The sequence below is a fragment of the Sturnira hondurensis genome, unplaced genomic scaffold (assembly GCF_014824575.4).
Source record: "Sturnira hondurensis isolate 20B ecotype Veracruz unplaced genomic scaffold, ASM1482457v3 Scaffold0000396, whole genome shotgun sequence".
NCBI lineage: Eukaryota > Metazoa > Chordata > Mammalia > Chiroptera > Phyllostomidae > Sturnira > Sturnira hondurensis.
Window position 1 is genome coordinate 6,475,104 of NW_028073027.1, and position 15,369 is coordinate 6,490,472.

Genomic DNA, 15,369 nt, shown 5'->3' on the forward strand with positions numbered 1-15,369 from the left:
AAGGACACTAGGGTGTCCCTCCTCTATCCCATCCCTTCCATCTGTCACGCCATGTCAACTGCCCTTTTATTTTTGTGTTTTCAAGGTTGACCACATTAGTATTCTGGGCTGTAACTGTGAGAACTTTTTCTTCATTCTGTCTAATGGCTTCACGACTTTTTTGTTGGGGCAGCTGCTCTCAGCCTCCTCATCATTCATCTTTAATTTCTTTTTGTTGTGTGGACTGATTAATAAATACCCTTCTTGCCACCCATATCCTGACCTACAAGAGCCACATTCTATTAACTGTATCTTCACCCCCTGTAGGTTACTGCCCCTGACTGCCACTTCAGCCTCGCTTGCTGTTCAAGGGCCTTCTGTGCCCTGTCTGTGAAGCTGAAGAGGAGTTCACATATCAGCAAACATGGCCTCCTTCTCCTGGCTTCTGCAGCACTGAACCCCCACCCCACCTTGGTCACTTACCCTCTAAGTTCAGACTGATGCTTCCCTTCTGGGTGGCCATGCTTGATGGCTCTCAGCCTCCTCCTGAACTAACCTGTGGTGGTCAGGCAGGAGGGGTCAACCAAGGAAATCACCAGGGCCTCAGCACATGCAGGCGAAACAGGAATTTACAAGGGGAGCAGCCATTTCCTGTGTTTTGCCCTTTCCTATCAGGCCAACCAAGCTGGAGCCTCTGAATCCAGGGAGCTCCCCTTCTCCATGGGAGGACACCGCTGAGATTTTCACTCACACCCTGCAGACAATCGATTGTGGCTGAGAAACCCTCTCTGTAAGCCATTTTCACCCCAAGCCCCAGGCGGGCTGCATGCTGGCTGTGTCTCAGATCCCTGCGGGGCTGTGATCCTGCTCCGAGGACTCCACAGCCGCTCTTCCACATGGACACGTCCTGGAGGACACTCGGCGGCCCACCCACAGCACAGCCTCTGCCGGGCCTTCCCTTCCTTTCCAGATGGTGAGAAGAGGATGGCAGTCGGAGGTGCTTTTTCTCAGGGGTCTCTCCATGACCCACATTTCCCTCCTTAGGATAATTTGACTGCGTTTCTTCTTCACCTTTGGGCACTACATATTGTCACTGGCATGAAAGCAGGGTAATACTGGCAGGCAGGCCTCGCACCTGCAGCCTGAGGGAGCAGCCAGCACCTTCCACCCTCATTGCCAGCTTCTTCCGACTTACTCAGAGGTTGAGTTGATCTATTGGGTTCTTAAATTCCACATTCTTGGGTAAACAGAAAGCAGTATAATTGATGTGTTGCTGTTAAATAAAAATGGGAAGTTAACAGTCACATCTTGATGACACGTTGGTTAACGGGACCCTCCATACACGAGGACAGAAGAAAAGTGCAGTCACTTTCCATATCATTGCCAGACGTGCTCAGCGTGTTCTCACTTGACCCTAACTACAGGCTGATGGAACACACTGGGCCCATCTCATGGCTCTCAATTTTCAGATTAAAAAAGGTGAGACCCAGGAGGGCCTGCTGGCACCCTCGGGCGGAGACTTGTCTGTACATCTTGGCGACTTCCAAGGCAAGGCGGTAGGATCCCCTGCACATAATGAGGGCCCTAAATGTTTGTGAGAGAGTAAAATTGCCCAAGGTCACTGTGCTAGCTTTGTCTCTGAGCTCCTAATCAAATGTTCTCTCCACTAATCCAAGCTCCTTTTTTCTGAGTGAGCCAAAGTTTTTGAAAACAGTAAATAAGGAGATTTTAATAACTTCAAAACTCCAAAGAAAAAACAAGCCAGAAACATGAAAGAAAACAAGTTTCAAACATACAAAAAAGAACAGATTCCAGAAATCCATGATGCTGCTTATCCTGTGACAACCTCATCCACTGTATCTTAAATGGACAAGTGGTTCTGCAAAGGCAAAGGGATGGTCTATTTTTTACAGAAAGGTCCATTTGCCTTTTGGGCCTCCAGGCCCAGGAGATCTGTGTAAGCACAGGAGGCAGCAGTCCACCCCACACCCCCTGACCTCCTGCACTGCCCTGCATCCTTCCTCCTGGTCCCCTCCCTGGCCCTCAAATGTGTCTGGAGAGAGGTATCCTCATGTCAGAGCAGGCCCATGCAGTGAATTGAATCCATGCATCACTTTTCCAGGAGCAGGAACTAATGCAATCAAGGCCCAGCCTGGAGCCTCTGCAGCATATTACAGCCATCAATCACCACTCCTACCCAGCAGCCTCCTTGCAAGTTGCCTGAGTGAACACTGGAGGTGCTTCTGGGGCTGACAGGTGTTTGCTGAGTTTTAACTACTTTTGTGTCTCTCTTGATACAGAATTTGGGTTATTTAGATAAGCTATGGTCTCTTACTTTAAAGTCAGGAAGCTGCTCAGGATTTACCACTAGAGTGAACATTAGAGACTTTCACGTCCTGAAGGGACCTTCTTTTCCTCACCCTCTCTGTCTTTGGAGGTGCTGCACTTAGGCCCGCCTCCCCACCTGCTGCCAGCACTTCCCACCCTGTGCAGGGCCCTGAGTGGGCTGCGAGGTACAGAGGACAAACAACATATTCACTCTCCTGTTGAGCAAAAAGAGAAATCGCTTGCTTGCTCCAGGGTTCGGCACCCCTATTCTGTAAAATCACCTGTAATAATCCCATGTATGCATCTAATGTGCTATGTTAACACAGCCCTTTGGTCCTCATTTTATCTAACTCAATATTTACGCCAGTCCTCTGAGGGAGTATCATTACGCCCATTTGCTCAATTAATTACTATCCTCATTTATGGAGTGCTTAGTGTGTTCCATACACTCTTCTAGGCACCACCATTCAACAAATTATTTTATGATTGTACTGCTTGAAGAAGGCTTTTTATGAGACTTGTTTCAAGGAAACTGAAGTCCAGAGACACTAAGTAACTTGCTCAAGGTGAACAGCTTTGTCTTCACGGCCCGTGGGAACTTTTCACTGTATCTTAGGGCAATTGCCTAGGGCTCAGAAAGAAGCCAGGGTGCAAACTCTAGGGGTCGTCTTCTGCCGTCCAGACTTGCCTTTTAATGACCCACACTTGGCTTGCAGAGTGGGAAGACGGAACTCTTCTCATATCAAAAGATCAGAAGGGTCTTTCAGATTCAAGGAGCCCCAGCCTCTGCAGCAAGATCTCAGGATGCCTGCACTGCAAGCGGTGCCCCTCTGAGGCTTAGCAACAGCCACCATTGCCTTGTGCTCACACACAAAAGTCAGCCTGGCTTCACGGGAAGAGAAGGCCTGGGGTGCGAGGGGGTGGGAACAAGACAAGCTTCAAAGGCGGATGGGCCTGGTTTTGAATTCTAGCTTCAGCCTTGAGCTGAAATGGCTTATCTTTTTGGGCTTTAGTTTCTTTATCTTAAATGGAGGAAATACTATTTTCAGAGTTCTTGAATGCTTAGTGATAGTAGCAAAGAATAGGTGGTCATTAAATGGTGCAGATGGGGATGGCAGTGGTGGTGGCAGCAGCTGTTGTTAATCCTCCTCCAGATGGTCCAAGCTTATTTCCCGTAACATTGTTCTATGCAAAGATAAACAATAAGATCGAGACTATTTAAAAAGCTAAACAAAAATAATCTCAACAGATTGTCCTTGCAGTAAAAAATTCTAATTGCTCAGCTAGACTTGGAGACCAGTTCCCATTTCGACACATATGATAATTAAACTTTTGTACAGCAAAGTATTTCCAATCTCAGTGATGACTCTCTCACTTGCTTTAGGCCAAACAGGAAACTCACATGTGTGGGATACACCGTGATTAAAGACACAGCCCCCTTCTCTCAGCCTCATGCCAGTACATGTAGCTCAGATACACCCAAAGCTGGACAAGGACAACAGGTGGAACCCATCTCAAATATTCAAAATCAAGATACTTAAATCAGACACGATCTGATTCATTTCCTGCGAGTGGTGCAGCTAAATGTGGAACAGCTCCCTCCAAATTGAACTGTAACAAAATTGGACTTATTTCCTATCCTTTCCTCACTCAAAATAAATAATTTAGAAGTGCCACAAAACTTTTATCCTGTGACTTATTCCTTTGTCTAGTTTGCTATTTTGTCTTGTTAGTTCATGCACATCCCACTAAACTCTAAAAAGCTACTTTGTTCCAAGGCGCCGTGCAGAGAAAGCAGAGCTAATCTGCTTGGAGTGCCTGCTGTGTTCTAATTCTGTGTTGAACACTTCTTGTGTCTTGTCTCTCAGAACCTCATTCCCTGACCTTGAGGGACTTACATGCAAATGGAAAAGGCAGAACTATACACAATCACAACACACTGCATGCATTGTAGTTTAGATGCCATGAGAGGGGCAAATGCAGAAGGATTCAAACCCCAACCAGGAGAAACAAAGTAGACTCCAGAGAGCAGGCAGCATTTGACTTGGGTCTTGAAGAAGGAGCAGAACTTAAAGAAAGTTGGGAAGGGGAATCTGGCCATTGTGGGTGAAGTATATTGCTAAAGCTTAAAGGTTCTTTAGAGACCAAACAAACCCATGTAGCTGGGTCTTATTTATTGAGAGGAAGAAGAGTTGAGGTGGAAGGAGAGGTCCCTATATGTGCACTTTCTGCAATAACTACAGGTCAGGGAAATGACTAGCAACAGAGGTCTAGCTTCCTGAGTGGATGATCCCTTTCTTATTGTTGACAGATTCAGATTGGCTGGTGTAAGAAGCTCTGAGGGTCCAAGCTGTGAAACAGACCTGGAGGGGCTTTGAGGCCTGGTGCAGGCATCCTGAACCGTCCAGGGGCAGTCCAGTTCAGTTGGTCTGGGCTCCCACTGTTCAGCCAGACGAAGGCTAGGAGAAGAGCAGAGAGCTGGCTGTAATACCCATAATACGAAGCATGACACAGTGCCTGGTAAATTCTGTGTCCATTAGCTGAGTGGCCCTGGGGCTATTATGACTTGCTCTTTTTTGTAAATCAAAAATAATAACAATAACAGCTCACCATCTTCTCACCCTGCTGGAGAGAACAAGTATTTCATCTCATTAGACAATTAAAGCTGCTGCCCCAGACAACTCCATTCCACACCCCAGGATACGGAATTAGATGAAGAATCTGTGCTTCCATCCTGACCCACCTAACCAGGACTCAGTGATAAGAAGCAACTTAGTCCTTTTCTTATTGAAGAAGGTTGGCAACCAAGCAAGTTCAGGAGGAAAGGTGATTGTTTTAGTGCATCAAACCTTCAGGGCTGGACGAGATGACCCTGCAGTGAAGCCAGTAAGGCCCCAACTGAGAGAGGTCCCTGACAATTCATCCTGTTGCCAATCTTCCCCATTCCAATTCACTCTGCCCTTTCATTCACACCCTTCCTGGGCCTGGAGGTGGAGGACAGCAGGGAGGTGATATGGAAATGAATATATTTTGCAAGGCAAGAGAACAGGGCTCTCCTCTGGGGCAGTTCACCCTGCTCTGGGCAGCCTCATGTTGAATCCCCGATAGAAGTATGTGGCTGTTTAGTGCTGATTCACCTCCACTAGTGGGTGTATCACTCCAAGGCAAGATACAAATTTCCTTCCAAACAATGTTTTTCCCTGAAGGATGAAACACGTGAGATAGGAAGAAATCAGTCACTGCCAGACTTTCAGGATGACAGATCCTGATGACATTAATACGCACATAGAACTTCCATGACTAGGAGTCCACAGTGTTTGTTGTTACCAAGCAGCTCAGATTTTGCAGGGTCTCTGGGAGGGGTGTGTCTCCATCGGCCACAAGTGCCCTGATCCATGCCCAGGAGGCTGGGCCTCTTGACTGGTCCTCAGACAGAAACCTGGCCCCTGGGAGGAAGTCTCATTTTTATTCCTTGGCATTGGTCCCATTTTTCTCTGTCTTCTTTTTCTTATTAGTTCCTGACCCACTCTTATTGAATGGCCCTCTTTTAATTAGTTAGTTAGATAATAAATTACCATCTATTTGTGACATAATTGACACAGATGAACCACTTCAAAGAATCGGGACATGGACAACGTACCTGCCGAGGCACCGCTTCTCCATCCATCCATCCCTCTTCCTGCCCCACCCAGGGCAGCTACTGGCCTATTATTACTTTGATGTGGTTTGTAAAGAGTTTTATTATACAGAGGGCTTTGTTTATTTTATTTAACTCAATATTTTGTTTGAGTTGTTGTTTCTAACAATAGTAAACAATATTCCTCTGGGTCTTAATTTTTCACTCAACATTTATATAATGTGTATATACTATATAATACGTACATACTATATTCCAGCCTACAGTTAGTTCTATTTCATTCATTTTTACTGCCATTGTGTGGCAGTGCAACAATTTACATACCCAATATCCCATCAAAGGGCAGTTATTGTTTCTGGGTATTGTATTCTATTTGCTAATTTAAATGGCGCCGTTGCAACGGTACTGTGTGAATGTCCTGGCATCGAAGTGAAAGTACTTTTTTTAAATATATACACCTGATAGTGAGATTGTTGGGTCACAGGGTGTATGAATGTGCACCTTCATAAGATAACCCTAAACTACTTGCCTCATTTGATATGATCAGATTTCTTAATTTTTGCCATCAAATGAGCAAACATAGCAGTAATTGCTACACATATTTTGAAAATGATCTGGGAATACTTATTAAAATTTTAAATGGACTAGTTCCTAAACCAAGTATGTAAGTGAAATTTAAGAATATTTATGACACTATCTTTTGTGATAGCAAAAGCTTGAAACAACCTGAATAGTCATTAATAGGTAATTGGTTGAATAAATTATGGGAGATCCATACATAGATTAAAATGCGGTGTGGGGTTGGGCTATGGGAGCAGGGGGTGGGCTGGAGGAGAAGGGCAAAGAGGGAAAATTGGGACAACTGTAATAGAATAAATAAGAATAAAAATAAAATGCAACCATTAAAAACAGTTAAATATGTGTGCAATGACTTGGACAACGCCGGCTGGCCGTTGTTAGGTGAGAAAAGCCAGTTGCAGAGTGACGTGTACGATCTGATCGCAGGTTAGGTTTTCTACACATGTGCCGAGTGGGTGCTCTGTGGCCGACGTTTGTTCATGGGAGCAGAAAAAAGGTGCGAACAAACACACATAGCTGGTTATTTCAGGAGAGTGGGTCTGGGTGAGGGGGGACGGCAGAGCCAGGACTAGAATTCAGGTTCTTCTATAACATCTTTTCTTTATGTTTTTAAGATGAAGGTTAGTCTATTGAACCATGCATCCATGTAATTGCTGAGGCCATCAGGTACAGGTGGGAGGTGGAGCTTTATTTCTTGGTCTCTTTTTCCTCGGACGGAGTTGTGCTGATTCCTTCCTCTTTGGCCTGGAGTTGCTCTTCACAGCCCTTGAGAGCTTCGTTGGCCTTAGACCCCCGGACCTCAGCCTGGTCAGCCAGAGGCTTCTTGTGAGCCTTGTCCGCCTTCAGCTTGTGGACATGTTCTGTGAGAATCTGCTTGTTTTTGAACATGTTACCTCTTCACTTTCAGAAACAGGCTGTGATCCATGTGGCGATCAATATTCTTCGATTCACTGTATCTTCTGAGTAGCCAGGAGGAATTCTCCTCCTCCTCCTCATCCAGGTTACCGTCTCAGGCCTTCGAGCACTGGCAGTACCCTGAGTACCCTGCCCCTTACCTATGCCCACGTGCCTGCCCTTCCTGGGCAGACCAAGTTATATTTCCAGCATTGAGCCCAGGAATAGACTGTCACAGCTTCCAGGAGATCAGCATCTTTGGTCCGTTTCTGAATCTGCTGACAGAGTTGGCAATGGTGACTTTATGGGATTCACTGGGGTTCAAACAGACCTTTTTGCCACAGCAGATGACACTGGAGGTGAGCCTCTTCTGAAGCTTGAGCACCCTCATGGCTTCGGTTGCAGTGGCAGAAGGAAAAAACTCTTGTTCTACAGTCTACCTCTGCATGTGTCCACCCCCTGTTTCATATTTGGTGTCTTTGTATTCCCACATTATACAATAAAATGCCTTATCCAATACTCAATGTCTGTCAAGGGCTATCCCCAGCCTACCACGTCTCCTACTCACCTACATATGCAATATGTTTTAGCCAAATTACACTTGACTCTTTTCTAAACATTCCATGGACTTTTGTACCTCTTTAGCTTCACTCACTATGTCTACCTGGAACCTCCACCCTGTCCCCAGTTTCTCTCCATCACTACCAAAAAATCTTGTTTGTTCTCCATGTCACTGGCACAGGACATTGTACCGAGGACACTTGGTGCATCCACCTGCAAAGCTGCCAGAAAAAGTTATCTCCAGGCCCCTCTCTTTAGGCCTCTTTAGGTCATGTTAGAAGGGTGCATTCACCCTATTGCCCAAGACGTCTGAGAGCCATGACCTAAAAGCCATCCTTGAATTCTTCTTCTTCCTCTCTATCTCTCTCACATCCCATATCCAATTTGAGACTGATTTTAGCTAAGTCCACTTTCCTAAGTTGCCCAGATTTCTCAAACCTGTCTCCTCCCTCTCTGCACATCTTAGTTCCAGTCCTCATTGCCTCTTGTCTTGAATATCATGCCAGACTTTCTATGTATTGACCCCAGAGCCATACGCCTAAAAGAGAGGTGTGACTTCTGCTTCAGCTATGGCTGACTAGCTTGCAGCAGACCAACCTTCCTTCCAATAATAACTAGAAAGTTAGATAAAACATATTGTTTTTAAATAAATCCTCTTGAAGTCATTGGAGAGCCACTAACACCAAAAATGTGAAGTACCAAAATCTTGGAAATAAGGGACATACAGACAGCCTGACATGTAAGCCTTCTTGAGGCATTTGCCTTTTTGTAAGTGTCCATCTAGAATCTGACAAGCTGAGAAGAGCATTTGACAGTCGCGTGGGGCCAGACGGACCGAAGCACCAGTGCAAGCCCCGTCAAGACAAAGGAGTCCAGACCTGGCTGGTGTAGCTCAGTGGATTGAGCGCGGGCCTGTGAACCACACGATCGCGGTTCGATTCCCAGTCAGGGCACATGCCTGGGTTGCAGGCCAATTCCCAGCAGGGGACTCGTGAGAGGCAACCATGCATTGACATTTCTCTCCCTCTCTCCTTCCCTTCCCCTCTAAAGATAAATAAATAAAATCTTAAAAAAAAAAGACAAAGGAGTCCTTAGCAGCTGGTCAGAAACGAGAGCATCCTCCAGAGTGCTAAGTAATAATCTATGCCAGCAGTGTTCATTTCCCATGATGAAGAAAATGTTCTAGAATATGCACTGACTGGTGCAGCAGTTACTAGCCATATGTGGCAACTGAGGCCTTGAAATGTGACTGACACTACTAAGGAACTGAATTTTCTATTTAATTTTAATTTAAATAGCTACACACGGCTCACTGCTGAGCTGGTGTATTGAACAGTGCAGCTCTATACAAAGTCTGGTTTTCAATAAAAAATTATCAGGGACATCAGAAGGCAAGATCAAATGACTGAAAACCAAGAGAAACAAAATACATCTAATGAATCTGGAGGATGTCCAGGTATTAGAGTTATCAGACATGAGCTTTAAATCAAAGAGACCGTGACTCCCTGTATTCATTAAGGTTAGGTTTGGCCAAATATTATAAGACCCCCAAATAACAATAATTTAAACAACATAAAAGCTTCTTTCTTTCCAGAAAAGAAAAGATGATACACGGAATTGGTGGCTCCTCTTTCTACTCTGTTATTTTCAGTTCTGGCCTTCATCATCAAGATGACTTCGTAGTTTAAAACGGCTGCTGGAATTCTACCTGTCAGGTTCAGGTTGCAAACCAAAAGAAGAGGAAATGCAGCTGGGAAATGGGGTCTTACCTAGCTAACTCATTTCCCTTTGAGCGGGCTTCCTCTAAGTGCCAAACACTCTGCTTGTACTGTTTGGTCAAAAGTTACTCATTGGGCTACCTTTAACTGCATGGGAAGCTGAGGAATGTAATAATTTGTTCTGCAAATTAATAGCCCCAGCTAAACAGCAGAGCTCTGTAAAAAAAAGAAGGAAGGAGAGAATAAACAACGGAGTAGGTAATGAGCCATCTCTCTGATACATTCCTATCTCCAGACCTTCAGCAACCCCCCACTGCCGGGCACATAGCGCCCTTCACAATTAGGCCTCTGAGTCTCATTCCAGTTCTAGTTCTGGGTTCTCTCTCCGGATACTCCACACTGTAATCAGCTCTCGTCACTGACCACTTCTAAAACACTCAGATGCAAGCCTCCACGCCTTTGCTCCCGCTCCTTCCTCTGATAAGTCCGGCTCATTTTCAAAGCTTAATTCAAAGGTCTTCTTTTTCGGTGTTATCTTTTCCAGCTCTCCCAGTCAGAATCAAAGCCTCTCTCCTGGTTCCCACAGCACTTTGTGCATCCCTGCATTCCTGCGTTTGTGTTGAATTGTAACGACTGGTTCTCACGCCCTCTCTCCTAAACTGTGAACTCCACATTGGGGGCACAACTTATTTTCCATTTAAAAATATATTTTTTATTGATTATGCTATTATAGTTGTCCCATTTCCCTCCCTTCGTTCCCCTCCACCCTGCACACCCCTCCCACCCACATTTCTCCCCTTTAGTTCATGTCCATGTGTCACAAGTTCTTTAGATTCTACATTTCCCATTCTATCCTTGACCTCCCCCTGTCTATTTTCTACCTACCATCTATGCTACTTATTCTCTGTACCTGTTCCCCCTTCTCCGCCTCCCACTCCCCTGTTGCTAACCCCCCATGTGATCTGCATTTCTGCAGTTCTGTTCCTGTTCCAGTTGTTTGCTTAGTTTGTTTTAGCTTTTGATTTAGGTGTGGTTGTCAATAATTGTGAGTTTGCTGGCTTTTTACTGTTTATATTTTTATCTTCTTTTTCTTAGATAAGTCCCTTTAACATTTCATATAGTAAGAGCTTGGTGATGATGAGCCCTTTTAACTTGACCTTATCATTTAGAATGGAAAGGCACTTTGTCTGCCCTTCCATTCTAAATGAAAGCTTTGCTGGATAGAGCAATCTTGTATGTGGGTCCTTGCCTTTCATGACTTGGAATACTTCTTTCCAGCCCCTTCTTGCCTGTAAGGTCTCTTTTGAGAAATCAGCTGACAGTCTGATGGGAACTCCTTTGTAGGTAACTGTCCCCTTATCTCTTGCTACTTCTGGCATTCTCTCCTTCATTTTAATCTTAGTGATGTAATTATGATGTGCCTTGGTGTGTTCCTCCTTGGGTCCAACTTCTTTGGGACTCTCTGAGCTTCCTGGACTCCCTGGAAGTCTAATTCCTTTTTCAGATTGGGGAATTTCTCCTTTATTATGTTTTCAAATAAGTTTTCAGTTTCTTGCTCTTCCTCTTCTCCTTCTGGTACCCCTATAATTTGGATGTTGGAATGTTTAAAGATGTCCTGAAGGTTCCTAAGCCTCTCCTAATTTGAATTCTTGTTTCTTCATTCTTTTCTGTTGGTTGTTTCTTTCTTCCTTCTGGTCCACTCCATTGATTTGAGTCCCAGCTTTCTTCCCATCACTATTGGTTCCCTGTGCATTTTCCTTCATCTCACTTAGTGTAGCCTTCATTTCTTCATCTAATTTGTGACCAAAATCAACCAATTCTGTGAGCATCCTGATTACCAGTGCTTTGAACTGTGCATCTGATAGTTTGGCTATCTCTTGGTCGCTTGGATGTATTGGCTCTGGGGCTTTGATCTGTTCTTCCTTTTGAGCCATTTTTTGCAGGGGGGCTGGTGGCACCTATTATGTAGTGAGGGGCGAAGCCTTAGGTGTTCATTAGGGGGGTCAACCCAGTTTGCTGGGTTGTGATGCTGTATGTGCAGGTGGGGTCAGAGAGGGAACAATGGTGCTTGCTCTGTTCTCTCAGATTTCAGTCCCTTTTGTTGCTTTCCACAAGCAAATTGGGCCTTCCTGGTGCTGGCTCCCGGGTGGATGGGCTTGTGTCTGTTCTAGGACCCTGTGGATCTTTCCAACAAACTCTCCTGTGAGGCTGGGAGTCTCTCCCAGCACCTCAACCCCCACAGGTGTTTTCAATCGGTGCTATTAGGCTTTATTTCCCAGGCGCTGGGGCCCTGGGATGCCTGGGTCCATCTGGCTCCCTGTTTTCACCTTGTTTATTTGCACACGAATGTGTGACTATGGTCAGCCAACCACTTTGCATGCCTCACTGGGTCTGCCCATTGCCACCTTGTTCCAGGGATCTGCTGGCCACTGCCTGTGCACCTGGGTCCACCAGCCAGCACTTTTTCCTGCTGCCACCCCTCTCTGCTGGCCGCTGACCCCACCCCTCTTACCAGTTTGGATGAATGGTTGTCGGACTTCCCTACAGTTCAGTTTTCTGTCAGATCTGTTTTTGTTTGTTTGTTTGTTGCTAAATTTTTGTTGTCCTTAATTTTGGTTATGGGAGGAGGCACAGTGTGTCTACTTATGCCTCCATCTTGACCGGAGGTCCTCTTATTTTCCATCTTTACTCTCCTAGAGTTGACTACTGTTTGTTATGTGGTAGGTGCTCTGTCAAGTGTCTCTGAATAGATGATTAGCTGAGGAATCTCAAATACTTTCCCTCTCCAACGTGTACAACTCTAACTCTGGAAGACAACACAGCCTCTGCGCAAAGTGGAGATGATTTTGCAAATTCTTTTTGTTGTGACAGAATTGTGTTGTATCACACATTGCATGAAATAGATAAACTGAGCTGGGAAGTTTTTGTTACTTTGCACATATTAGTCAATGTGAGATAGAATCAACTTAAGAGTGGTACCACAGTGGTACCAAGAAGTTCCGTTTAGATCAGCAGGTAAATCAAGCATCCCTTTGTGCTCAGCAGCAGGAAAGATGCTCTGTGAAATCCCCACTGCTCTCACTTAACACACACACACACACACACACACACACACACACACACACTCCTGAGAGAGGGGAGAGTTACTGCACTCTGAGATGGGGATACCCCAGAAAAATAGAACGTGGAGCCCCAGAACAATAGGTGACTCTTAGGCTACAGTAAGCCTCATAAGGAACGGTACCCGTCTACTATGAAACAGTATCTGTCACAACAAATATTTAGAGGAAGAAGGGAAAGATACAGGCAGAAGTGGTAAGAAAATACTTTTTTAAAGAAACAGAAAAGCCGTTGAGCTGGTCCTTAAAGACACATCAGGATGGGACAGGACAGTGACTGTTACAGCATGAAATGCGGGCCACCAGTGGGGAAGGAATGGCTTTAGGTGGATACAGTCACAACACTGAGGAGCATTAACTGCACAGCCAGAAAAACTTTCCTTTGTCATCTTTTGTAGTTTACCTGGAGGAGGGAGTCCTCACTGGTGCATCCTTAGCAGACAGTGGCATTCCTTTAACAAACACAAGACATGTTGTGAGCCTAGATCTTGGCAGACAACAATTTTAAGCTAAAATTTAGTGATGCTACTTTCATGTTTACTGTATTCATTTGTTCAGGCTTCTTCTAAGTATAGCAAGTGATTCTATTTTTCTGTCATATATTTTGACTTTTAAAACCAATTAGTCAGGGTATAATGGAAGTCACTTTGAAGGAAGCTGGTACATAATAATAATACATGTGGTGTGAGGACATGGGACTTGCAGTGAAAGTGGTACTCCAAGGACAGATGGCTGGGAAATGCCATGACGGTAGGGGTGGAGAAGAGCCTTTTCAACCACGATGAAAGCTGTGCAGGGGGAGGGAGTGCCCAGAGAGCAGGGTGGGACCCAGATGGAAGCGGGAGGCACGGAAGCAGGCTGGAGGCTGTCTGGGGAGGACTTTCCCACCAGGCTACCAGTTCTCCCTGTGAGCTGAGGAGATCTTGTGCCTCTCAACAAGTCCCAGTGCTGTTCCCGATCCACATCCCTCACCCTTCTGCTTTCTGAGGTCCAGGTTGTGTACTGAGGGGGAAGTACACAACCTTACCCCAGGCAGGTCAAGTTGTAGGAAAGAGTAAAGAACCAGCAGCGCATGCTGGAGATGAGCACCTTTCGATATGCACACCCGAAATAAGAGCTGCCGCAGCAATTCAGACCCGCACCACCGTGCCCAGCTTGTGTCTCCTGCCTGCCCAAGGGGAGCCTGGGACAGTGTTGTTCTGACTGGGTGCCTCACCGGGTCCAGCCTGGAGGTTACAGTGGTGTTAGTTCATATGTTTTCACTCAGAGATATGGTCCTCCAGCTCCACCCTCTATTTCCTGTCCTCATTCCTGCCCTCTCATTTCATGGGACTAGATTTCCCCTTTTCTTACCTCTTCTGCTCTGAGGATAGTAAACCTAAAGCACCCCCCAGTCTCCCACAGAGAAAAGTAACAAAAGTGGGGAGAAAAGGAGGGAGGCTGCATTCTGAATGGCAATGGACATGTCATTTCCCAGCCCTGCCCAGCATCTGGCTGATTTGACCTGAGGTACCAAATGAAATGACACAGGGTGAAGGCTTTACTTACCAGCATCTGACACCATCAGTTTAGACCTTGCTGGTAGCACTGACTTCCCCTGGAAAACCTTTTAAAAAGAAAAGGTCAGACCCATTTGTTTCTCCATATGAATGAATTCACAAAGCGCAGGCTGTTTGTCCCCAGAAGACTCTGAGCGTGAGCCCAGACAGCTGCTCCAAACCCTCCAGAACCAGCTTTCTGGGTACAGTCACACTTTCTAAAGCCAATCCCCAAGATCTGAGCCCATCCATCCGGGGGTTGGTGCCCTGAGTCACTTACATCTGGAGCAGAGAAATGTGCAATTGTGTGAGGTTTAGCGTTGGATTGTTGGGGGTTGCATCCTGGCCTTTCCACTTAATAGCAGTGTGACCTTGGCCTTATCTCTGAACCTTCCTCATATGTAAAGCAGGTAAATGGATAATAGCAAGCACTGTCTCATAGGGTTCTTGTGAAAATAAAATAGAACAATAACAAATGTAGAACGCTTAGTATGATATCTGACATATACACAGTAAATGGTTAATAAAAATTGGTCAGAATGACTATTGTAGATAAAATAGTCCCGAAACCTGTTTCAGTTATCACTGTATAACAAACCACTCCAAAATCTAGTTATTTAAAAGAAAAATTCATCATTATTTCCCAGATTCTGAGGGTTAACTGGGCTTGACTGGGCGGTTCTTACCTGGGGTCCCTCGGGCCTTGCAGCCGCTGAGCCTGGAGGCGTCTGAAGCCTCCTCTGGGCATGAACACTCCAGGTGGGTTTTCACTCACATATTTTCTGCTTCTGCTGGGATGGCTTCCACAGCTGAGGCCATCTTGAAAACTAGCCACCACAGCAGCCATCAGCTTCTTCTAATTTGGCATTGAAAAGAGCTCTGGATTTTCAATTGGAGACAGGTTCAGGGCACTAGCAGGCGAGTTATTTCCACCCGTAAAGTCCCCGTTTGCTTATCTGTAAGACGGAGACAATGATGTGCACCTCAGGCTGTGGCTGGGAGCAATCGTCGGCCCC

The 15,369-nt window shown here is 45.6% G+C and overlaps 1 pseudogene; it reads right to left on the minus strand.

The window, feature by feature from the left end:
* Nucleotides 1-7,210: 7,210 nt before the first annotated feature.
* LOC118983358 (60S ribosomal protein L19-like) lies at nucleotides 7,211-7,808 on the minus strand (annotated as a pseudogene).
* Nucleotides 7,809-15,369: the final 7,561 nt, after the last annotated feature.